Source organism: Elephas maximus, chromosome 21, assembly GCF_024166365.1.
Source record: "Elephas maximus indicus isolate mEleMax1 chromosome 21, mEleMax1 primary haplotype, whole genome shotgun sequence".
NCBI classification, from domain to species: Eukaryota; Metazoa; Chordata; class Mammalia; order Proboscidea; family Elephantidae; genus Elephas; species Elephas maximus.
The window spans coordinates 73,991,413-74,017,616 of NC_064839.1; positions in this window are offsets into that span (position 1 = coordinate 73,991,413).

The window sequence follows — 26,204 nt, forward strand, 5'->3', positions numbered from 1 at the left end:
GGTTTGTAGGTGGGATGAGTTTACATCTGGGTTCTCAACTCTGTTCCATCAGTCAATGTATCTGTCATTGTACCAGTACTAGACTGTTCTGACTACCTTAGCTGTATAGTACATCATTCTAAGGTCAGGTAGTGAGAGTCCTCCTACTTTATTCTTTTTCTGCAATAGTGCTTTACTTATCTGGGGCTTCTTCTCTGTCCATATAAAGTTAATGGTAAGTTTTTCCATCTCTTTAAAGAATGTTGTTGGTATTTGGATTGCTATTGCATTTATAAATTGCTTTGGGCAGAGTTGTCATTTTCACAATGTTGAGTCTACCTATCTGCAAGCACCTTATGTTTTTCCTTTTATGTAGATCTCTTTTGGTTTCTTGCGATAGTGTTTTGTAGTTTTCTTTGTATGGTCTTTTACATCCCTGGTTAGATTTATTTCTAAGTATTTTATAAATGGTATTGTTTTCCTGATTTCCTTTTCATCATTCTTTTTATTGGTGTATAGGAATCTAACCGATTTTTGTATGTTTATCTTGAATCCTGCCACTCTGCTGAATCTTTCTATTGGTTCCAGTAGTTTTCTCGTGATCCTTTTTATTTCACTTGGGTCTGTTGTAATGTCCCCCATTTCTTTTCTTATTTCGGTTATTTGTGTCCTCTTCTGTTTTTCTTTTGTCAGTTTGGCCAGTGGTTTGTTGATTTTGTTGATCCTTTCAAAGAACTAACTTTTGGTTTTGTTGATTCTTTTCTATTGTTTTTCTATTCTCAATTTCATTGATTTCTGCTCTGGTCTTTATTATTTCCTTTCTGGTGGCTGTGAGCTTTTTTTTTTTTTTTTTTGCTGTTCTCTTTCTATTTGTTCAAGTTGTGTAGCTGATGTTTTGATTTTGTCTCTTCTTTTTTGATGTGTGCATCTATTGCTATAAATTGACCTCTAAGAACTGCCTTTGCTGTGTCCCAAAGTTTTAGGTATGATGTGTTTTCATTCTCATTTGATTCTAGGAATTTTTTTATTCCATCTCTGATTTCTTATATTACCCAGTGGTTTTCAAGCAGGGTGTTATTCAGTTTCTATGCAATTGATTTTTTTTTTCCTTGTTCTTCCTGTTGTTAATTTCTACCTTGATTGCATTGTGGTCAGAGAAGATACTTTGTATTATCTCAGTGTTTTGGATTTTTTTGAGGGTTGTTCTGTGGATTAAGATGCGGTCTATTCTGGAGAACATTCCATGTGTGTTGCTAAAGAATGTATACTTTGCAGCTGTTAGGTGGAGTGTTCTATATGTGTCTATGAGGTCAAGTTGGCTGAATGTGCCCGTTAGCTCTTCTGTATCTTTGCTGAGTTTCTTTCTAGATGTTCTGTCCTTTAGCTAAAGTGGTGTGTTTAAGACTCCTACTATTATTGTGGAACTGTCAATTTCTCTTTTCAGTGCTGTTAGAGTTTGTTTTATATATTTTGGAATGCTGTCATTGGGTGGGTAGATGTGTATTATGGTTATGTCTCCATGACGGATCATCCATTTAATCATTATATAGTGCCCTTCTTTGTCTTTTATGGTGGAATTTATTTTAAAGTCTATTTTATCTGAGATTAGTATTGCCACTCCTGCTTTTCTGATAGTTGTTTGCATGATATATTTTTTCTGTCCTTTGATATTTAATAAATTTATGTCTTTGTTTTTAAGGTGTGTCTCTTGTAGATAGCATATTAATGGATTCTGTTTTTTTTCTCCATTCTGTCACACTGTGTCTCTTTATGGGTGCATTTAGGCTATTTACATTCAGTGTAATTATTGATAAGTCTGAGTTTATTGCTTTCATTTTGTAGTGCTTTTTTTGTGTGTGTGTGGTGCTGATATTTTCTTTGTTCCTCTTATTGTCCTGTGCTGAATTCCTTTTGTTTGTGGATTTTTTTTTCATTTCTTTTGTCTTTGTAGAGTTTGCTTTTACTGAGACTTTATGTTTTTCTTCTTTATTTTGATGAATACATTTGTTAACTTTGTGATCACCTTGAATTTTACCCCTATCTTCCTAGGTTTGAACCAGTCTATCATTACTTGGTATCACCTCATCTTCATCTCCATTAGAAAGTTCTATACCTACACCATTTATTCCCTCTTTTGTAGTTCTGATGTTGTTGTTGGTTACAGATTAACCTGTTTTACTGTTGTAATTCTTTTGCTTTTGGATAGTCCTTGAGAATTCATTTCCTAGTTTGGTATCTGGCTGGTACAACTTTGCATCCCAGATTCAGGCTGTGGTGTGATGTTGTTTGTTCTCAGACCGAAGGACTCCCTTTAATAATTCTTGCAAGTTGGTTTGGTTTTTACGTATTTCCTTAATTTCTGTTTATCGGAAATGTCTTAATTTTACCATCACATTTGAATGAGAGTTTTGCAAGATACATTATTCTTGGTTGGCAATTTTTTTCTTTCAAGGTTTTATATATGTCATCCCATTGCCTTCTTGCCTGCATGGTTTCTGCCAAATAATCAGAGTTTAATCTCATTGTTTCTCCTTTATATGTGACTGTCTGTTTTTCTCACGCTGCTCTCAGGATTTTTTCTTTGTCTTTGGTTTTAGCAAGTGAGATTATGATATTCCTTTGTGATTTTCTTTGGGGTTTATCCTATATGAGGTTCCTTGAGCTTCTTGGATGGTCAGCTTTTCATCTTTTGTGATATTAGGGAAGTTTTCTGTCAGTAATTCTTCAATGATCCTCTCTGCGTTTACCATTTTCTCCCCGTTCCAGAAGTCTGGACATTTGCAAATTTTTGCTTTTGGTTGTATCTCCCATAATTCTCAGGGTTTCCTCATTTTTCTTTGTTCTTTTGTCTGATTTTTCCTCAAAGTTGTATCCAACTGTTGTATCCAAGTGTTTGCCTTTTTGTTGATTCTGTCTTCCATTGTCTCATACCTGCTCCCTAGCCCTTCTATGACTCTGTCCATTTCTGAAATCTTGTTGTTTATCTTTTGGATTTCTAATTGTTGTTTTTGTATGATTTCTATTTGTGGATTTGTTTTGCTATTTTGGTCCTGTATTATTTTCCAGAATTCTTCCATTTTTTTGGTCTGTATTTTTCACGAAGTTGTTTGCCTATTCTATGTATTTGTGTATTTTTTCCTCATTTTTGTCTTTTTTTGCTTCAACTCTTGGATAGCTCTGAATATTAGAAATTTGAATTCCCTATCAGGTAGTTCTAGTGCTTTTCTTCTACTGGAAAGTTATCTGGTATTTTATTTTGGACGCCTACTGGAATCATCCTGTCCTGTTTTTTTTTATGTTTTGACATTGGCTGCTGTCTTGGGGACATTCAGCAGTTATTTCCTTCATTTATAGATTGTAGATTTGTTTGTTTTGCCCTCTTTTTTTGTATTGTTTTGTTTTATTTGGTTATGTCTGAGGAGGCAGACTGTGCATTCTTCATTGTTTACTCATCTTTGGGCATGATACTTTTCACCTGCTTGTCTAATAGGCAGGGCCATTTGCTCAGCTGTGGTGCAGCAGGGCAGGTCCAACTGAAGGGGTGGGGCTGGAATGGGTTGTCCAATGTCTTCTTAAATTAATTGAAGTGATTGTGATTTTTCTCCTTTGACCTACCATGTTCAGTATATGATTAATTAAAAAAATTTTTTTTTTTTTACTTTTTAAGTGCTCTTATATGTCTTGATGTATTTTTCTGAATTTCTAAAATAAAGCTAATAATATTTTACTGGGAAATTTTATACCTATTTTCATGTTACATGGGTCAGACTTTAGTTCTTTATGTTGTCTTTGCCTAAAGACTTTGCCAAAAAGACTCTCTTTTGTCATTGGTCTTATAGTAGCTCTGTAAGTAAATTAACTGAGTGCCTAGATAGTCTTCATATCCTTGTAATCAGTCTGCTCTCCTCACCAATCTGGGGAATGACTGTAGTTCAGGTCTCTAGAATTTCCTAATTGCCCAATGGAGTCCTTTTATCTGTCTTTCTTCTTGAATATTGTGAACTATGTGACATTACTGAAACCGTTTACTTCTTGAAACTTGATTTTTCTCTCGGCTTTCTTTACTTTTTGGCCATTTTTTTCTGTGTTATTAGTCTGTTTTGACTGCTAACCTCTTATATATCAATTTCTCCAAGGCATAGTCCACCACCTTTTAATTCTACTTGCTTTCCCTGAACAATCTCATAATTTCAATACTTTGTCCTCTGGTGATATCTCTACGTACATACTTATAGCCTCTTCCTTTAGTTTCCATTGTGTATATCAAACTTCTCCCTGAGTATATTTACTGACATATTCCATCCAAAATTCAAAATGTTCAAAACTTGAAAAAAAGAATCATTCTTTCCACATCTACTTCTCTTTCTGTGTCTCTCCCCTACCATTGTCCAGATTAGCCAAGGCAGAAATTGAAGTTAACTTCACTTCCTTCATTTCGTCCTTCCCAAATAAACAGAAGAGATCTCTTTAAAGTGTTAAAAAGTAAAGATGTTACTCTAAGGACTAAGGTGTGCCTGACTCAAGCCATGGTGCTTTCGATCACTTCATATGCATGTGAAAGCTGGACGAGTAAAGAAGACCAAAAAGAACTGATGCTTTTGAATTACAATGTTGGTGAAGAATATTGAATATACCCAACCAAAAAAAAAAAAAAAACAGTGCCGTCGAGTTGATTCTGACTCATAGTGACCCTACAGGACATACCATGGACTGCCAAAAGAACAAACAAAGCTGTCTTGAAAGAAGTACAGCCAGAATGCTTCTTAGAAGTAAGGATGGTGAGACTTCCTCTCATGTACTTTGGACGTGTTATCAGGAGGAACCAGTTCCTAGTGAAGGACATCATGCTTGGTAAAATAGAGGGTCCGTGAAAAAGAAGAAGATCCTCAACAAGATGGATTGACACAGTGGCTGCAACGATGGGCTGAAACATAGAAATGACTGTATGATGCAAGACCAAGCAGTGTTTTGTTCTGTTGTAGATAGGGTCAGTATGAGTCAGAATAGACTCAATGGCACCTAACAACAACAACAATGAATAAACACATCCAATGGGTGAACCATCTGGCGTCTCTCATAACCTTTCTAACTTCTAACCCCTCTATATATCTTTGACTACTTACTCCCTGACTTAATTTTTTTTTTAATTATCTAGACTTTTCTATCATTTTCTATAGTTTGCTTTTCTCCGGTGCCCTCTATTCTCAATCTATTCTCCTTTTCCCAATAAAGATTTTTCTTAAAGTTCAGGCTTCATCACATCACTCTCTAACATACAATGCTTAGTACCTTTAAAGACTTCCCAGTAACCCATGAGAAAAAGTAAAATGTCACTACAAAGTAGTTTACAAAAATACATATTTCAGGAGAAAACAAATAGAGGAAATCATTTCAAAAGTAAAATTAGAATAGAAAAATTTGATAACATTAAATGAAAAATTATACATATTTGGAGACAGGATTTAATTTTATTTTAAGCTCCCAAGCAGTGAAAACAAAAACTCTCAGTTACATGATTGAGCCTTTTTTCATAAGATTTTTTTTTTTTTTTCTGAGAAGAAAGTAGGTTTTGTGATACTGGGTCCAAAGAGAAATTTCTCTAATGGATTCTCACAAAGACAAAACTATGTTTCATAATGGTCAATGTCCTCAGAAAGAGCACCACAATAGAATCCAATAGTTTATTATGACATAATGTCAAAGTGAAATTCTCTTCAAAAAAAAAAAAAAACAAAAAAATTCCTTAAGAAGCCAAAGCAGTACACTTGACTCTGGTGATTTAGTTTAATCCAAGTATAAAATTTAATGTTTTTGAAATAAGGAAGGGATTATATATTCTTTAGGCAGTATTATGCGATTATTATCAAACTGTTGTTAAGATTTAGGCAGTGGCAAATTTGAAGTGATATTCTTTAGCAAGTTCCCGCAGTACAAGTTTTTCATGGTTTAATTAAAAACAGATCTGTTGTCCTTGATGGCAAACTTGAAGGGTAGTGAGATTTAAAAAGACATGAGTTGATTTTTTTTTTTTAATTAAGAAAAATTGACCTGTATCTGAACAGATTGTTTTGTAATTCCCTACAGAATTTATTAAAGTGAATACCGGCAGACAAGATCAGTGTTTCCCTTAGGAAATAGTTTGGGGTTATTCCAAAACCCTTAACTGGTAAATATGTAAAGTATTTAGGCCATTTAAAAATGTGAGTGATAGAAACAAGAAAAGTGTAACTATAATGTCTTACACAACCCAGTCAAACAAAACAGAATGTAGTTAATAAAGTGACTTAATGCATAAAAAGACATAAAAATTTGCATATATTCTCCATCAACTTATTTTTGCTGTATTTTTCTAGGTACTCCAAAACTTCTAAAATCTGGCACATCTAATGTGTATGTTTTCTCTTTGCCACTCCCCCCAAAGGTTAATATATTGAATTTAAAACAGTAGCTAGTCAAATTTAATGTATTCATGGCATAAATGAAAACTTCAAAGAAATTAATCCAAGTATTCTGTTTCACAAAAATGTTATTTCTATCTTCTGAAAAAGCAACTAGTACCAAGATAAATCTGCTGCTGCCAAGCCAGCCTAGAGCTTAATCAATAAATTTACGTGCATAAACTTCATGGTGAACCCCTATAGTGATGGCCAAACTAGCCTGGCCTATTGGGTAATCTTTAGCTTTATGTCTTTCTAGGGAGAAAAGGAAAAATTGCTCCTTTAGAAAATCTACCTAAATCTCCAGTGTGATGACCTGGGTGATTTCTGGCTCAGTGTTTGGGCATATTGATTTTTAAGATGGACAAAATCTCAAATTAACTTTGCTACTCCAAGCTACAAATGATGTTCCTAAATGTAATTTAAAGACTGAATTCCTCGTTAATGCTGATGAAGTAAAGGCTATATATTAAATTGGAAAGAATATCCCTAAGTTACTACTGTACTTATTGGTTGGCAAATCAGTTCTTCTAGTATGTTTTAGACAGCGAAACAAGGTCTCTAGCACACGGATTGATTATATTCCTGCCTTGTTTATTGTCCTAAACCGTCCTGTTACCTCTACGTCAAAGGCTTATAATAAGACTTAGTATCTAAGTAGTGCTCATTTCACCCCTCATACCAACTGGAGTTTGTTTAAAAAAGATGCTTACATGCTAAGTTACTGATGAAAGCTATAATTTTGTGTTAAAATTTTTAAGAGTGTGCCCACAAGTCACACTGTGCTACAAGCCCTTTAAACAAAGTTCATGCCATGTGACAGAAATAACTTATGGTTTGAAAATTATACCATGCAATGGGTCTCCTGCATATTTGGCTTTGTGTCCGTGGAGTGATTTTCAGCATCATTAAGCAGAAAGCACATCATTTCCCAAGTAACAGGAGTGGAAAACATACAGAGCTTGACTTGGCATCTTTCACATAAACTTTCTGTTTTAGATTTGCAGAATTTACATAACACTGGAACAAAACAATGCCTGCAAACATATTTGTGGTGTCAGTTCAATTTCCGTACAGTGCCATTCTACAGCAACAGGGCCAAGATTTATCTGGCTGTTAAATTGTAGGACACAATTTTCTTTTTTTTAATACAAGAATATTATTCATCTTATTTTGCTAATCTATTGGTGATGTTTAGAATTTTTCTCCTGGATAATAGAAAAAAAAAATTAAAACTTAACATTACTGAAAATTATTTAAAATATTGGAAAATATTCCTATAATTACTTTGATAACAGGTAACTTTTGAAATAACTACAACAGCTCTTCTACTCCAAAAATTAATTCCAACTAAAACTATATAAAGGAATTTTATATACACACATACATACAGATAGGGTTTTCAAGGAACAACTACTGGACTCAAACTGCCAACCTTTTAGTTAGCAGCCTGAGCTCTGAACCATTGTGCCACCAGGGCTCTATATATGTATGTATTGGCTGGGAGTTGATCCCAGGTCTCCTGCATGGTGGACATTAAAAATTAGGAAAACACAAGTAAACTTATAAACACATTGTGTACTGCTACAGTAAGAGCCAATAGCACCAAAAGTCAAAAATAGCTGATGCTATTGTTTTCTACAGGGAGGGTAAGAAATAATGCTGTCAACATCCCTTGCAAGAGAAGCTATTTTCGTAACATACACAAAGAAGACATCTTCATAATCCTTATAATTCACAGATGAATTTAGATCATCCTTATGGCCAACTTGAATAAAGACCTTAATTTTTCTGATCGGACTTTCAATAATACTGGTCCTTAAAAACGATACTAACATCGCAATCTAAATGCAAGACAGCCACTGGCAAAACATACTTTGTATATTAGAGAAAAGTGTTTCATCCTCTGGACAATGTAGCCCCACACAAGGGTTAGCTGTTATTCCCCACTTCAGCATGGCTCCCTTGTGGAGGGTACAGCCTGCGAAAGTTTGCACGTTAGTCCAGCAGAACTGCTCCTTTTGGGTTTGCAAACACATTTACTCACTCTTCAAACTATATTTTTCCATCTTGATGTAACTAGCGTCAAACTAATGATCTAGTGGGCAGTTATTACTTCGTGAACGAGGGCAGCAATTTTGGGTGGCACCATGGAGCTGGTGGCGCATTTGGTTACACTCTGATATTTTAGGTCTACCTGATGTGCCCTCATCGAATTTTATGATAAAATTGAGCTAGTATTGACATACAGTAAAAATGTTGAGAAATAGCTGAATATGAATATGTTTCTTCTTTCTTCTGGTTTCTGGAATATTCAACATGCTGTCAAATGAGAAATCTATTTCAGTGAAATTCTGAATTACACGGTTTTTACCACCAGAACACTGAAAGATGCCCAGATCAGCAGTGACCCATCTGAAGTCTCTCCCTGAGTGTACCTTAAGGGATTAGTTTAGTTGTCACCCAGAAATTTTTCTTCTTTTTTAATTTCTGATCAACTACCATTTTGAGGGCAAATGTATTGCCACAAATGTGCAGACCCTGACTGCAATGGTGAAGCAACAGGAGGGAGATTGTGCACCCCATGGGAGCAGAAAAGGGAAAACATTGTTGAAGGCTTGAGGGTATTTTCTCCTTTGGCTTTATGCAGATCAATTTCTCCCTTGTAAATTTTTTAAAACAAGTAACTGAAATATTCTACTGAGAAGCCTGTGTCTTTCCTCTCCAGAGCTGGCAAAGAGGTCAAGACAAAACTTAATCAACCACAAAAATCTCTCTGTGGCCCAGAAGTGCCACCATTTTGGACTCTTCATTGCCATCGCTTCTCCAGCTTTCTTGGATACCGTGAGCACACAGGGCACTCTGATTGACCCTGTCCTCTGCACGGGCAGAGCAAAGACAATGGGGGCAGTGGACAGCAACTCCTCTTAGCATAAGGGGTTATTACCTGGCATACTTCATGTAGGAGAAAGCCCTTGCCTGACAGTGCTGCCTTCGTGTCATGGCATGTTAATACCAACATGTGCATCTTACAAACAACACAAAAAGGAAGTTATAGCAAATCATATTAGTACTTTTCATACTGTTTCTTTTGAATCCTGTCAAAGATTAAAAGCATTGCCTAGGACTGCTCCCACATATTTCCACAGAATATCTCCTCCAGAGATACGCCCTTTGACCCTCCACATTTTGGGCACTCCATCCTTGCATTTAGTCCTGCAGCACAGAAAGGCATTGACATGGATTGAACTATGTCCCCACAAAATGTATGTCAGTTTGGCTAGGTCATGAGTCCCAGTATTGCGTAGTTGTCCTTCATCTTGTAATCTGATGTAGTTTTCCCATGTGTTGTAAATCCTAACCTCTATGATGTTAATGAGGCAGGATTAGAAGCAGTTATGTTAATGACACAGGACACGATCTACAGGATTAGGTTGTATCTTGAGTCAATGTCTTTTGAGATACAAAAAAGAGAAGCCAGCAGAAAGCAGAGGGACCTCCTACCACCAAGAAAGAAGAGTGGGAGTGGAGCACGTTCTTTGGACTCAAGGTCTCTGTGCTGAGAAGCTTCTAGACCCAGGGGGAGATTGATGACAAGGTCCCTGCCCCAGAGCCAACAGACAGAGAAAGCCTCCCCATGGAATTGGCACCCTGAACTCGGACTTCTAGCCTCCTAAACTGTGAAAGAATAAATTTCTCTTAAAGGCATCACCTTGTGGTATTTCTGTTATAGCAGCACTAGATAACTAAGACAGGCACTGTGGGGTGAGCTGAACACTCTTGGAAGGTATTATGTGATGCAGGGATAAAACCAGACTATACAAGAGATGCCCTTTTTCCCTAAGGTTGTTGTTTCTTTTCCCTCTTTTCTTTCCCTCTTTCTGTCTGATCTGTGCTTGTGGGTGGCCTTTCTTTCCATGGCTGAAAGCTCAGAGATGATGGGATCCAACCGTGTCACATCTTATTCAAGTTGGCAGCAGTGGCAACGGCAACAGTCTACGTTCACTTGCTGCCACAAGCTGTTACTGGTGAGTTTCCAGAGGTTAGTGACTCAAACGAAACAATTTCCCTTCTCTTTTTTCTCCTGTGCTGCCAGGGAACCTCAAAATAAGTCAAATTAAGCTTTGGATTTTAGATTAGTTTCTAGACTGCCTAGAGGATTTTTAAGGAATTTTATCCTATACTTTGCAAACCACTAATCTAGGCTGTGCTATTCTTGTTTGGAAAGTTTGGTAAAGCCAGCTGTCATTGGAAATCTGATTCTCTGCCTCTCAGTAACAAAACATGCCCAGTAAATTGTATTTGCATGCAGAGTAGGTCAGGCACATATATATATAATGGAATGTGTTGACATTGCAAAAGAATATAATACAGTAGAAGTGTCCCCAATTCCTATTAAAATCCTGCACAATTGCTTCTAAAACATTCTTTTGTTATTTAAAAAAAAAAAAAAACTTTGATTTTGTAGACAGTTACCCAGAGTATAAAGAATTGAGAATATTTGTTAACAATTTATTACCTGACCCCATGTACTCGAGAATAAGTTTGTGACTAATTTCATTAAAAATTTTAAAAACCTAAGTTTTTGTTAGCTCACAGTTTTTAATTGATCTTCACCACCCAATATAGTTAAAATTGAAAAGATTTTGAGGGAGTATATGGTGTTTGGGTTTGAATAATTTCTGTCAGCACTGCCAAGCTTATTTTGATTTTATTTTGTTTTCTGATCTATATTATGAAGGAATGTTAGTGGTTTGGGAGAACTATAAATGCCATTTCAGTTTTGTTTTTTTTTAACAAAATGTTTAAATGTTGAATACAGAAAAATAGGCTCAATTTGGTACCATCAGTATCGAAAACATAAAAACGAGGTCTTACTAGATGACAATAAGAGATTATAATTGATTTAAGAAACCAATGAAAGGGCATATTTATGCCAACTTCTCCATCCATAAGTTACAACTAGAGTATTAATTTGACAGTTTGAACCAAATATAATTGCTTATAAAGATGTGTATTTCCAAGATAATGACTTCTCTAACAAGAATTCAGCCTGTTTGATCCATCCTATTTTCTCTAAATGATCCTGTCAACCATAAGGTCATCATTTGCATTCAGTGGCCTGACTCTAAGGCTGGATCACGTAAGAGTACTACGACACTGTCAGCGTAGACTACGTGGACTTCCAGGACTCTAACTGCACTGCTTTGTCTCCAGTCTGGAGATCACTAAGCCTTGGATTGCAATCTCACCCTATTCCTATTCATTCATTCACTTAACAAGTATTTATTGAGCACGTGTTCCAGGTACTGTTCTAGGTGCTGGGTATACAGCAATGAATAAAGACAGTTAAAAATCCCATTTCTTATGGATCTTACAGTCTATTGAGAAGATATGAACTAAAAATAGTAACAACAAATAAGTAAAAATAAATTCTCAGGTAATCGTAAGTACGCACAGCATGGTATGTATGTTAGAGACTAAGGGTAAGGCAGACAAAATTACATCATGTAGTCAGAAAAGACTCTTTGAACAGGAAGCAATTCTAACTGAACTCTAGACATGGGACAAAATTAACCAACTACAGAGATAAGGGGAGAGCTTTCCCACTATTGGAGAAAAAGGATAAAGGATGGGAGGTAAGAATAAGCCTGGCTTACCAAGAGAATGGAAAGAGGGCCTGTGCAGTTCAAGTGCAAGTGGGTTTGGAGGTGCAATAGGGAAGAAACAGGGACTGAACCCCTAGGCAAAGAGCCCTGCAACCCCTGCAACTTGCAACTTACTTACAATACTCTGTGTTTGGCTAATGACATAAAACCCCCCTCCTGGCATGTGTAATAAGAAAGAACAAACCGTGTACTCCCTTGTTAGATGTTTCTCAGAAGCACCTGCCCTACCTGATTCCTGGAGCATGCACGGACATCTGCAAGGTGACCAAGGTGACCGACGGATGGCTTCTGCCTGATGGAAGTACCCAAGACAGGAACCGAACGCACACCACAGGAGGGACAGAGTGCACGTTCAGATAAGAAACTAAAGAGCCGTGGTGGACTGGTTATACCAAAAAAGGAATTTTCTGAAATCCTAGCCGCTGATTTCGCTATTACCTCACTTCCGTATCTTAGCAAGCAGTAAAAGCTCCAGACAAAGGCCTGTTGGAGTGCTGTACGCTCGGCTGCTGCCCACTGCGCGGTGCTTTCGTCTTCTAATAAAGGCTTTCCTTTTAAAAGTCTCCCCAAGTAATTCTTTTCTAGTGGGGAAGACAAGGACTTAATTTTCTCGGGTCCATGGTTCCCAGGACTGTAACAGAGGCAGAAGAGAAGCAGTTCATTTACGGCCCAGTAGGTTGTAGTGAAGGATTCAAACTTTCTTTTAATCAAAGTGGGAAAGTATTGGAGGAGTTTTGGCAGGGGATTGTCGTGTTCTAATGTACATTGTGAGCAGTCATTTTGTAACCTACCGCAAGGCTCTTCGAAGTTTCCTGGAAAGTGTTTCACATCTCAAACCATCCATTCAAAAGTCTGTCATCAGAATAAAATGAAAATTCTTGACCTTCCACAATGTGGATGCGATGAACTTCTCATGTCTTATTGAGCGTGGCTTCCCTTCATACAGTCTGTGCTACAGGCCAACTCGCTGAGTCATGATCTTTCCCCTTCCCTGCCTGCATGAATCTGCCTACCACTCCTCCCTTCAATCCTCATTTCTCCTTACCAAAATTTCCCCATTCTGTTTTTACTATATGAACATTTGTGTAAGCTGCTTAGGTCATCCCCGAATAAGTTGTTTTCTCCTTTACCAGTTATTTGGCACTTTTTAAAGTGGCTCTTTACATTTTGGTACCTAGGACCAATCTTGCCAATTTTAAGCTTGCTAAGATCAGCCACTGTGACTTCTTTTCTTTTTCTTCTTCCTGCACATAGCACATAATCCTATTACAACAGAAATTCTTAAATGCCTCGCTAAAATAGTCATGTTACTCACCAACTACTCAACATGTGCTTATCTGCCTAAACATTTTTGCACAATTCACTTCAAAGTAAAAGGCACCTTTCTGAGCTGGGATATAGAGTCCATGCTCATGAAGCAAATTTTGAAAGACTGTAAAGAGACTGAGTCGCTGACATCTTCCTTTAGATTTTGGCTAACAATTATGGAACATTCGATGTTTTCTTTAGGGAAATAAAGAACATTCATGAATGGTTCCATTAATCTTTCTGAGGTAGTTTCACCTCAAGCCCAAGAATTTTGCAAATGAGTGGGATGAGTTCATTTTCCTCCAGGATATCTATTTGGAGCACAAAACATCCACTTTGCTAGAGTTTCAAAATAAATCGATATGGTCAGTCATGGCCTTTTCCAGCACTTTCCTTTGGCTGAAGTCAATGAAATAAGTTTAATTAGCTGGTTTTGCTTTAAAATAAACTTCAAGAAAGCCTTCAACATCGATGGCTCTGTCATAGAGTCCAAAGAAATATCAATATTGCTGAGATGCATAACCAACAAGTGAATCTTATAATAGACTCAGATACCAGAGAAATGTAAACTACCTGGCACTAAATGTTGAACTGACAGCCGCTGAGTTTTTCATTTTTAGGACAATAGTCTGCTGCCCATTATTGTAGCATACAGCTAAAAAAAACTATGGTGATATTTGGACATCTAATAAATATTGTTAGGTGCTGTCTAGTTTGTTCTGACTCATAGTGACCCTATGAACAACAGAACACAATACTGTCCAGTCCTGTGCCATCCTCACAGTTGTTGTTATGTTTGAGGCCATTGTTGTTGCTACTGTGTTAATCTATCTTGTTGAGGGTCTTCCTCTTTTTCACTGACCCCCTACTTTACCAAGCACGATGTCCTTGTTCAGAGACTGGTCCCTCCTGATAACATGTCCAAAGTACATGAGACAACGTCTAGGCATCCTTGCTTCTAAGGAGCATTTTGGCTGTACTTCTTCCAAGAAAGATTTGTTTGTTCTTCTGGCAGCCCATGGTATATTCAATACTCTTTGTCAACACCATAATTCAAAGGCATTCAATTCTTCTTCAGTCTTCCTTATTCATTGTCCAGCTTTCCCATGCACGTGAGGCTGTTGGAAATATTATGGCTTGGCTCAGGCACACCTTAGTCCTCACAGTGACATTTTTACTTTTTAACTCTTTAAAGAGGTTTTTTTTGCAGCAGATTTGCCCAATACAATATGTCATTTGATCTCTTGACTGTTGCTTCCGTGGGAGTTGATTGTGGATCCAAGTAAAATGAAATCCTTGAGATCTTCAATAATAAATAAATACCCATGCTATTTACTGTAATATAATTTTATCAGCAATATTTGGGCTGCATAAAACACAAGTCATCTTAAGAAACAAAAATACCTTGGGATTATTTTTGGGCTACCTTTAAAAAGTCAATAGCACTATATGTAGTTGAAGTGTTTCTATTAATGAATCACAAAATTACTCAAAACACATTATGAGAAAGGACCTTGTGCCATAGTATACAAATACATATACATATAAACTAAAAAAAAAAAAAATCTGCTTCAATACCTTGCTTTGTTTTTCAATATTTCTTGACTCCTTGGGGAAGAGGGACTAAGATTAAACATAAATTATAGACAGGAAGAAATCAATGAATTTCCAGTATTAACCATGGCTAATATCTGTTTTATGTTCTACTGTACTGTTTCTACATGAAGGTAAATGAATGGGGGATTTCTTCGTCCATCACAAAGTGATCACTAGTATTTTCTTCAAGCACCTCATGAAAAACAAGGTGATGAAAAAGTTAGGTGCAGCTCAGCTGAAAAAGCACAGATTCTACACACTTTTCAAATGGTCACCTTCTTTAGGTCTTCTAAAGAGACTTATGCTGAAGAAGGGGAACATTTATCTTGCTGGAATTCAGACTTCCCCATCCAGGTTGAAATTTATGTTTATGAGAATGCAGAGCCAAATGTATTCCATAAACAGTTTAATAACACAAGGAAATGGCTTTTCTTTTTAAATGTGTATATTTACTGCCTGTTTTGGCTGTAGGAGTCCTAGTGGTGCAGTAGCTAAGCACTCAGGTGCTAACCAAAAGGTCAGCAGTTCCAATTCACCAGCCTGCTCCTTGGAAACCCTATGGGGCAGTTCTACTTTGTTCTATAGGGTTGCTATGAGTTGGAATTGACTCAATGGCAACAGATTTGTTTTTTGTTTTTTGGGGGTTATTTTTGGTTTATCATTGGATCAACAGAAGCCCCATCCAGAGATTTATACAAGCAAGGCCATGATAAAGATACCACAGGCCATCACACAGAACTCCAGGACTTTGAACCTACTCCACACCTGAATTTTATGGCTCCTTCAGGAAGGATGATGTACTCTGCATGTGGGAAAAAAAAGTGAAGAGAATATTTGGTGTCCTGCAGGGAAGACTGTAATGGTCAGTAGGATTATTCACTAATATCTTGATTTTTCTCTCCTTCTAAATATATGGATTGCAATTCCAGCCTATATTGACGTGAAGCAAGGTTGTGTGATTTGCTTTGACCAATGAATTGCATTAAGTAGTGGCTTAAGGCACGTCTCAAAAACAGCCTTAAAAGGTTGTGCCTGCTTTACCATATTTTCTTTTCTTGTCTCTACTTGTGTCAAGATGTTACCTCCATCAGCCTGAGTGACTAGAGACTCACCCACAGACCCATTCTGGGCATGTCAAATACTGTAGGAAATAAATGTGTGTGTGTGCACTTGTGCACATTTGCATGTGTGCGTGCATGTGTCTGTGTGTGTGTATGTGTTAAGGTACAACAATATCTAGCCAATTCTAACTAGTACATTGCAGGGGAAAAAATCATAGTTATTGGAAAAAAGAGAGCAGCATGGTGTCTTAGTTACCTACTGCTGCTGTAACAAAACATATTGCAAGTGGGTGGCTTTAAAGAACAGAAATTTATTTTCTCAGTGAGAGAAGCTAGGCTTCTGAATTCAGAGCATTGGCTTTTAGGAGAAGGTCCTTCTTTGTCTCTTACAGCTTGTCGTAGCTGCCAGCAACCCTCGGCATTTCTGGGTTTGTATGTGCATCTGTGGAAACCCTGGTTGCATAGTGGTCGCCTGTCTCCATCATCTGTCTTCCTTGTGTGTCTCTGTGTCTATTCTGCTCTTTTATAAGACACCATTCAGAAGTATTTAGGTCTAGGACTCACCCTACTCTGGTATGGCCTCATTAGCATAACAAAACAAAACCCCTATTTCCAAACAAGTTCATATTTACATATGGCAACAAGTTTGTTTTTTGTTTTGGTTTAGGATTAGGACTTCAACATAACATTTTGGGGACACAATTAAATCCATAACATATAGTATACAAGAGAACAGGTGGGACAAAAAAATAAAGGAACAATAAACTTATAGCTACTATACCCAACAATTGAAAAATATACATACAGGCATATATGCACCCAGAATGTTAAAAAAAGGTTGACCATGGAATAAAACATAAAGCGAATATCAATACATTTCAGATCCGACATAAAATAAGACTCATAAAATTATAAAGGATTAGTATCATACACTTTCTGACAATGCAATTTAACCAGAAATCAATAATACAAATTATCACTAGAAAAGTTCCAAATACTTGTAAATTAAGAATTTTACTCCTGGAAAGCATATAGATCAAGGAAAAAAAAAATATGAGGAAATTTAGAACTAAACGGTAGCAAAGATAAAATATAAAAACTTGTACAATGCAGTTAAAGCAGAACATATAGGCAAATTCATTTTCATAAATGATTATATTAGAAAAGAAGAAAGGCTGAAAATTAATGAGACACTTATTCATCTAAAGAAGAAAACCAAAAGCACAGCAAACTAAAATAAGGTAGAAATAAGATACAATAAAGAGAAGAAATTGGTGAAATCAAAAATAAATATAAAATAGAAACAGTTAACAAAGACAAAATTTGGTTCATTGAAAAGAAAAATAAAATTGATAAACCTCTGGCTAGACTCACCAACTGAAAAATGAAACACAAAGAAACTATTAACAAAGGGGAGACATAACTACTGATGTTACAAATGCTACAGGACATAAAGCCTGTTAACAGCTTTTTCTGAATACTGGTTATATCTAAAGATTATATAACTTATTAATAGAGACAAAAGAATGAGTATTTCTACATCAATTAGAAGGTTTGAAAGAGTAATTAAAAACTTTCCTACTTGAAAACTCCAGACACAGATAATTTGATTGGCAAATTCTACCAAACAAATTGTTGTTGTTTTGAGGTGCCATGGTGTTGGCTCCGACACATAATGACCCTAGGTACAACAGAGCAAAACACTACCCGGGCTTGCACCGTCCTCACGATCCTGACCAAACAACTTAGGAACAAAGAATTCTAATGAATCTCAAACTATTCTGGAACAAAGAAAATAAAGAACACACTCTAGTCCATTTTATAAGGCAAGTATAATCTTAACAAAAAATTTAACAAGGAGAAAAGGAGAAGGAAAGCTATGATTTGGTCTCACCCTACTTGTGAACATAAAAGCAAACAGCCTAAAGTAAATATTGATAAAATAAATCTAACAACTACCAGGAATGCAATTTTCCTTTTACCTTTAGAAAAATCAGTGTATTCATTTTACCATATTAACAGATTAAAAAAGGAATGTATCCATCACTTTGATTACACTGTATGTAACTCTTAGTACCTTGGAAACAGAAAGAGCATTTGCTAAAACTCAACATCCTGTCAGGATTTTTTTTTTTTTTAATAATTTTTATTGTGCTTTAAGTGAAAGTTTACAAATCGAGTCAGTCTCTCACATATAGACTTATAAACACCTTACTCCATACTCCCACTCACTCTCCCCCAATGAGTCAGCCCGCTCCCTCCTTCCAGTCTTTCCTTTCATGACCATTTTGCCAGTTTCTAACCCTCTCTACCCTCCCATCTCCCCGCTAGACAGGAGATGCCAACACAGTCTCAAGTGTCCACCTGATACAAGTAGCTCACTCCTCATCAGCATCTCTCTCCAACCCATTGTCTAGACCATTCCACTTCTGATGAGTTATGTTCGGGAATGGTTCCTGTCCTGGGCCAACAGAAGGTTTGGGGACCATGACCACTGGGATTCTTCTAGTCTCAGTCAGACCATCAAGTCTGGTCTTTTTATGAGAATTTGGGGTCTGCATCCCACTGATCTCCTGCTCCCTCAGGGGTTCTCTGTTGTGCTCCCTGCCAGGGCAGTCATCAGTTGTGGCCAGGCATCACCTAGTTCTTCTGGTCTCAGGATGATGTAAGTCTCTAGTTCATGTGGCCCTTTCTGTCTCTTGGGCTCATAATTATCATGTGACCTTGGTGTTTTTCATTCTTCTTTGATCCAGGTAGGTTGAGACCAATTGATGCATCTTAGATGACCACTTGTTAGCATTTAAGACCCCAGACAACACACTTCAAAGAGAGATGCAGAATGTTTTCTTAATAGAATTTATTTTGCCAATTGATTTAGATGTCGCCTGTAGCCATAGTCCCCAAACCCCTGCCCTTGCTCCGCCGACCTTCGAAGCATTCAGTTTATCCCGTGAACTTCTTTGCTTTTGGTCCAGTCCAATTGAGCTGGCCTTCCCTGTATTGAGTATTGTCCTTCCCTTCACCTAAAGGAGTTCTTATCTACTATCTAATCAGTAAATAACCCTCTCCCACTCTTGCTCCCTCCCCCTTCTCGTAACCACAAAAGAATGTGTTCTTCTCAGTTTAAACTGTTTCTCAAGATCATATAATAGTGGTCTTATACAATATTTGTCCTTTTGCATCTGACTAATTTCACTGAGCATAATCCCTTCCAGGTTCCTCCATGTTAGGAAATGTTTCACAGATTCATCACTGTTCTGTATTGATGCGTAGTATTCCATTGTGTGAATATACCACAATTTATGTATCCATTCATCCGCTGATGGACACCTTGGTTGCTTCTATCTTTTTGCTATTGTAAACAGAGCTGCAATAAACATGGGCGTGCATATATCTGTTCGTGTAAAGGCTCTTATTTCTCTAGGACATATTCCAAGGAGTGGGATTCCTGGGTTGTATGGTAGTTCTATTTCTAACTTTTTAAGGAAATGCCAGATAGATTTCCAAAGTGGTTGTATCATTTTACATTCCCACCAGCAGCATATAAGAGTTCCAATCTCTCCGCAGCCTCTCCAATATTTATTATTTTGTGTTTTTTGCATTAATGCCAGCCTTGTTGGAGTGAGTTGGAATCTCTTCGTGGTTTTTATTTGCATTTCTCTAATGGCTAATGATTGAGAGCATTTTCTCATGTATCTGTTGGCTGCCTGAATATCTTCTTTAGTGAAATGTGTGGTCATATCCTTTGCCCACTTCTTGATTGGGTTGTTTGTCTTTTTGTGGTTGAGTTTTAACAGAATCATATAGATTTTAGAGATAAGGCGCTGGTCAAAGATGTCATAGCTGAAAATTTTTTCCCAATCTGTAGGTGGTCTTTTTACTCTTTTGGTGAAGTCTTTAGATGAGCATAGGTGTTTGATTTTTAGGAGCTCCCAGTTATCTGGTTTCTCTTCGTCATTTTTAGTAATGTTTTGTATTCTGTTTATGCCTTGTATTAGGGCTCCTAACATTGTCCCTATTTTTTCTTTATTGTTTTAGTCTTTATGTTTAGGTCTTTGATCCACTTGGAGTTAGTTTTTGTGCATGGTGTGAGGTATGGGTCCTGTTTCATTTTTTTGCCAATGGATATCCAGTTATGCCAGCACCATTTGCTAAAAAGACTATCTTTTCCCCAATTCACTGACACTGGGCCTTTGTCAAATATCAGCTGCTCATATGTGGATGGATTTATATCTGGATTCTCAATTCTGTTCCATTGATCTATGTGCCTGTTGTTGTACCAGTACCAGGCTGTTTTGACTACTGTGGCTGTATAATAGGTTCTGAAATCAGGTAGAGTGAGGCCTCCCACTTTCTTCTTCTTTTTCAGTAATGCTTTACTTATCCGGGGCTTCTTTCCCTTCCATATGAAATTGGTGATTTGTTTCTGCAAAACTTTAAAAAATGTCGTTGGAATTTGGATCAGAAATGCATTGTATATATAGATGGCTTTTGGTAGAACAGACATTTTTACTATGTTACGTCTTCCTATCCATGAGCAAATTATGTTTTTCCACTTATGTAGTTCCCTTTTAGTTTCTTGCACTAGTACATGGTAGTTTTCTTTGTATAGGTCTTTTACATCTTTGGTAAGATTTATTCCTAAGTATTTTATCTTCTTGGGGGCTACTGTGAATGGTATTGATTTGGTGATTTCCTCTTCGATGTTCTTTTTGTTGATGTAGAGGAATCCAAGAGATTTTTGTATGTTTATCTTGTAACCTGAAACTCTGCCAAACTCTTCTATTAGTTCCAGTAGTTTTCTGGAGGATTCCTTAGGGTTTTCTGTGTATAAGATCATGTCATCTGCAAATAGAGATAATTTTACTTCCTCTTTGCCAATCCGGATGCTCTTTATTTCTTTGTCTAGCCTAATTGCTCTGGCTAGGACCTCTAGCACAATGTTGAATAAGAGCGGTGATAAAGAGCGTCCTTGTCTGGTTCCTGTTCTCAAGGGAAATGCTTTCAGGCTCTCTCCGTTTAGAATGATGTTGACTGTTGGCTTTGTATAAAAAAATGCCCTTTATTATGTTGAGGAATTTTCCTTCTATTCCTATTTTGCTGAGAGTTTTTGTCATGAATGGGTGTTGGACTTTGTCAAATGCCTTTTCTGCTTCAATTGATAAGATCATGTGGTTTTTGTCTTTTGTTTTATTTATATGGTGGATTACATTAATGGTTTTTCTAATGTTGAACCAACTTTGCATACCTGGTATAAATCACACTTGGTTGTGGGGGATTATTTTTTTGCTATGTTGTTGAATTCTATTGGCTAGAATTTTGTTGAGGATTTTTGCATCTATGTTCATGAGGGATACAGGTCTGTAATTTTCTTTTTTTGTGGTGTCTTTACCTGGTTTTGGTATCAGGGAGATGGTGGCTTCATAGAATGAGTTAGGTAGTATTCCATCATTTTCTATGCTTTGAAATACCTTTAGTAGTAGTGGTGTTAACTCTTCTCTGAAAGTTTGGTAGAACTCTGCAGTGAAGCCGTCCGGGCCAGGGCTTTTTTTTGTTGGGAGTTTTTTGGTTACCTTTTCAATCTCTTTTTTTGTTATGGGTCTATTTAGTTGTTCTACTTCTGAATGTGTTAGTTTAGGTAGGTAGTGTTTTTCCAGGAATTCATCCATTTCTTCTAGGTTTGCAAATTTGTTAGAGGAGTATAATTTTCTGTAATAATCCGATATGATTCTTTTAATTTCAGTTGGGTCTGTTGTGACATGGCTCATCTCATTTCTTATTCGGGTTATTTGTTTCCTTTCCTGTATTGCTTTAGTCAGTCTGGCCAATGGTTTATCAATTTTGTTAATTTTTTCCAAGAACCAGCTTTTGGCTTTGTTAATTCTTTCAATTGTTTTTCTGTTCTCTAATTCATTTAGTTCAGCTCTAATTTTTATTATTTGTTTTCTTCGGGTGCCTGATGGATTCTTTTGTTGCTCGCTTTCTATTTGTTCAAGTTGTAGGGACAGATCTCTGATTTTGGCTCTTTCTTCTTTTTGTATGTGTGCATTTATCAATACAAATTGACCTCTGAGCACTGCTTTTGCTGTATCCCAGAGGTTTTGATAGGAAGTGTTTTCATTCTCGTTGCATTCTATGAATTTCTTTATTCCCTCCTTAGTGTCTTCTATAACCCAGTCTTTTTTGAGCAGGGCATTGTTCAGTTTCCAAGTATTTGATTTCTTTTCCCTGATTTTTCTCTTATTGATTTCTACTTTTATGGCCTTGTGGTCTGAGAAGATGCTTTGTAATATTTCAGTGTTTTGCATTCTGCAAAGGTTTGTTTTATGACCTAATACGTGATCTATTCTAGAGAATGTTCCATGTGCACTAGAAAAAAAAGTGTACTTTGCAGCTGTTGGGTGGAGTGTTCTGTATAAGTCTATGAGGTCAAGTTGGTTGACTGTAGCAATCAGGTCTTCCGTGTCTCTATTGAGCTTCTTACTGGAAGTCCTATCCTTCTTCAAAAGTGGTGTGTTGAAGTCTCCTATTATAATTGTGGAGGTGTCTATCTCACTTTTCAGTTCTGTTAAAGTTTGTTTTATGTATCTTGCAGCCCTGTCATTGGGTGCATAAATATTTAATATGGTTATATCTTCCTGGTCAATTGTCCCTTTAATCATTATGTAGTGTCCTTCTTTATCCTTTGTGGTAGATTTAACTTTAAAGTCTATTTTGTCAGAAATTAATATTGCTACTCCTGCTCTTTTTTGATTGTTGTTTGCTTGATATATTTTTTTCCATCCTTTGGTTTTAGTTTGTTTGTGTCTCAAAGTCTAAGGTGTGTCTCTTGTAGGCAGCATATAGACAGATCGTGTTTCTTTATCGAGTCTGAGACTCTCTGTCTCTTTATTGGTGCATTTAGCCCATTTACATTCAGCGTAATTATAGATAAGTATGAGTTTAGTGCTGTCGTTTTGATGCCTTTTTGTGTGTGTTGTTGACAATTTCATTTTTCCACTTACTTTTTTGTGCTGAGACGTTTTTCTTTGTAAATTGTGTGTTCCTCATTTTCATAGTAGTTGAATTTATGTTTGCTAAGTCTTTATGTTTTTCTCGGTTTTTATTTTGAATTATGGAATTGTTCTACTTCTTTGTGGTTACCTTAATATTTATCCCTATTTTTCTAAGTAAAAACCTAACTTGTATCATCCTATATCGCCTTGTTTTCCTCTCCATACAGAAGACCTGTGGTTCCTGTATTTAGTCCCTCTTTTTTATTATTGTGATCTTTTACATAATGACTTCAATGATTCCCTGTTTTGAGCATTTTTTTCTTTTTAAAATTAATCTTAATTTGTTTTTGTGATTTCCCTATTTGAGTTGATATCAGGATGTTCTGTTCTGTGAACTTGTGTTGTGTTGGTATCTGATATTTTTCATTTTCTGACCAATTTCCTTTAGTAATTCTTGTAGCTTTGGTATGGTTTTTGCAAATTCTCTAAGCTTGTGTTTATCTGTAAATGTTTTAATTTCATCTTCATATTTGAGAGTTTTGCTGGATATATGATGCTTGGCTGGCAGTTTTTCTCCTTCAGTGCTCTATATATGTCATCCCATTGCCTTCTTGACTGCATGGTTTCTGCTGAGTAGTCTGAACTTACTCTTATTGATTCTCCTTTGTAGGAGACTTTTCTTTTATCCCTGGCTGCTTTTAAAACTTTCTCTTTATCTTTGTTTTTGGCAAGTTTGATGATAATATGCCTTGGTGATTTTCTTTTTGGATCAATCTTATATGGGGTTCGGTACGAATCTTGGATAGATATCCTTTCGTCTTTCATGATGCCAGGGAAGTTTTCTACCAACAGATCTTCAACTATTCTCACTGTATTTTCTGTTATCCCTCCCTGTTCTGGGACTCCAATCACACGCAAGCTATTCTTGGTAGAGTCCCACATGATTCTCAGGGTTTCTTCATTTTTTAAAATTCTTTTATCTGATTTTTCTTCCACTGTATTGGTGTCAATTGCCTTATCCTCCGTCTCCCCCACTCTGCATTCCAATTGCTCGATTCTGCTGCTCTGACTTCCTATTGAGTTGGCTAATTCTGTGATTTTACTGTTAATCTTTTGGATTTCTGAATGCTCTCTCTCTATGGATTCTTGCAGCTTATTAACTTTTCCACTATGTTCTTGAATAATCTTTTTGATTTCTTCAACTGCTTTATCAATGTGTTCCTTGGCTTTTTCTGTCAAAAGAAATTTCATTTCTGAGGTCATCCCTGATGTCTTGAAGCACGCTGTATATTAGTTTTTTACATTCTGCATCTGGCAATTCCAGGATTGTATCTTCATTTGGGAAAGATTTTGATTCTTTAATTTGGGGAGTTGTAGAAGCAATCATGGTCTGCTTCTTTATGTGGTTTGATATTGACTGCTGTCTCCGAGCCATCTATAAGATATTGTAGTGATTATTTTATATTTGCTCACTGAGTCTTATCTTGTTTTGTTTTCTTTCAGTATACGCAGATGGGCTACTAGATTGCACTGTCTTGATTGTCGTAGCCTTTGAATCACTTATGTCCTATTACCAGCTGGTTTGGGCTGTTACCAGATATATAAGCCTAAGAGTCCATTCACTATTCTTGAATAGAATCAGCTTAGGTGTTCTGACTTTGGATCACCAAGTGTGTGGTGTAGACTGTCACCTATTAACTTAGAGGAGTAGTGGTGATAGTTGTGTGCACCAGATTCTAGAAGCAGCAGGGGGTCACACTCTGGGGGGCATGATGCTGACAGCCTTCCCCCAAGTGCCAGTGAGGTTGGTGTGTCTCTATTCCTAAAGCACTTCGGTGAGTGGGCTCTGCAGCTGTACCTTATGCAACCAATGCATGTACCTCTAAAGATTGGTAGGTGTCAGTATCCTCAGACCCCTTTGGCAGGTGGCTAGGTGGTTTGGGTGGAGCTTCAGACCTCAGCTTCCCACTGTGGATCAGTGAAGGCTCTGTTTAATAGGTAGAGATATCAGACCTGGAAAACTTGTCTTTCCAGTGATCCACTAAAACAATTACAGTCAGATCTCTATCAGAATTGCCTTTGCATTATAATAGCCACCTTGTTCCCTGTAGAGATGAAAGCCAAAGACTGTGGATCTCCTATGCTTGGCTGGAGCTGGTTCTGTATTTTTATTCCAATTTAGGGAAGTCAGGGAAGGATTTTTGGTCCCTGGGTTTTTAGTAGCTGCTTCTCTTAGGCCAGGAGAATGGGTTAGAAAAAGAAGAAAAAAACTGCAGAGCACTTCACTCCCTGGCCCAGGAAATTCCAATGTTAATGAAGCTGCCTGGGGCAGGGAGGGGACGGATCAGATAGATAGGAGAGAGTAGCACCCAGCAATATAGACAAAGTTACTTATCTTGCTTGGTGATGACTGTTTTATCTGAGATTCCTGAGGGGCATGTAGCCTGTGTGTGCTGGCTGGGTCGAGATTGCCCCCCAGGGTCAGGCCTACGTCCTGTGCTTGTGCTGTCTCAGAAGCTGTGGTCAGCAACTCTGCTCCCAGTGCGAAGCCCAGCGCCAAGGTTCCCCGGCTAGGATGCCACACTCCAGGCTCCAAAACCAGTTGCTGCCTCCTGGTGACTTCTCCTCCTGTCAGCCACGTCGATGCGCTGCCTGCATGCGCTGGCTGGGCTTCCCCCAAGGTCACTTCAGGGGGCTAGGGCTGCGTCCCGTGTTTGTGCCATCTCAGGAAGCCATGCTTAGCTCCCCTGTGCACCGTCCAAAGCCCCATGCTGAGGTTTTCTGACTGGGACACTAGCTCTAGGCTTCGAAAACAGTTCCTCCTTCCCAGTGGTTGCTTGTTCTCTCATTAGCCACATCAGTGTGCAGCCTACATGCACTGGCTGAGTGTCTGCTGAGGTTACCCCAGGGGGCTAGAGGTTAGAGCTGTGCCCCGTGCCTGCCCTGCCTCAGCAAGCTGCAATCAGCCCCACCACTCGGCACTAGGGAACCACGAGGGCTCAAGACTGTGGAGCGGGTCACCAGTTCCAGAGGCAGTCGCTGCTTCAGGGCACAGCTTTTTGCTCCCCAGTCACTCAGGTCAACTCTTTAGATCTGTGTCTGATGGTCAGGGTTTGTAGATTGTCATGTATGTGATCGATTCACTTGTTTTTCTGAGTC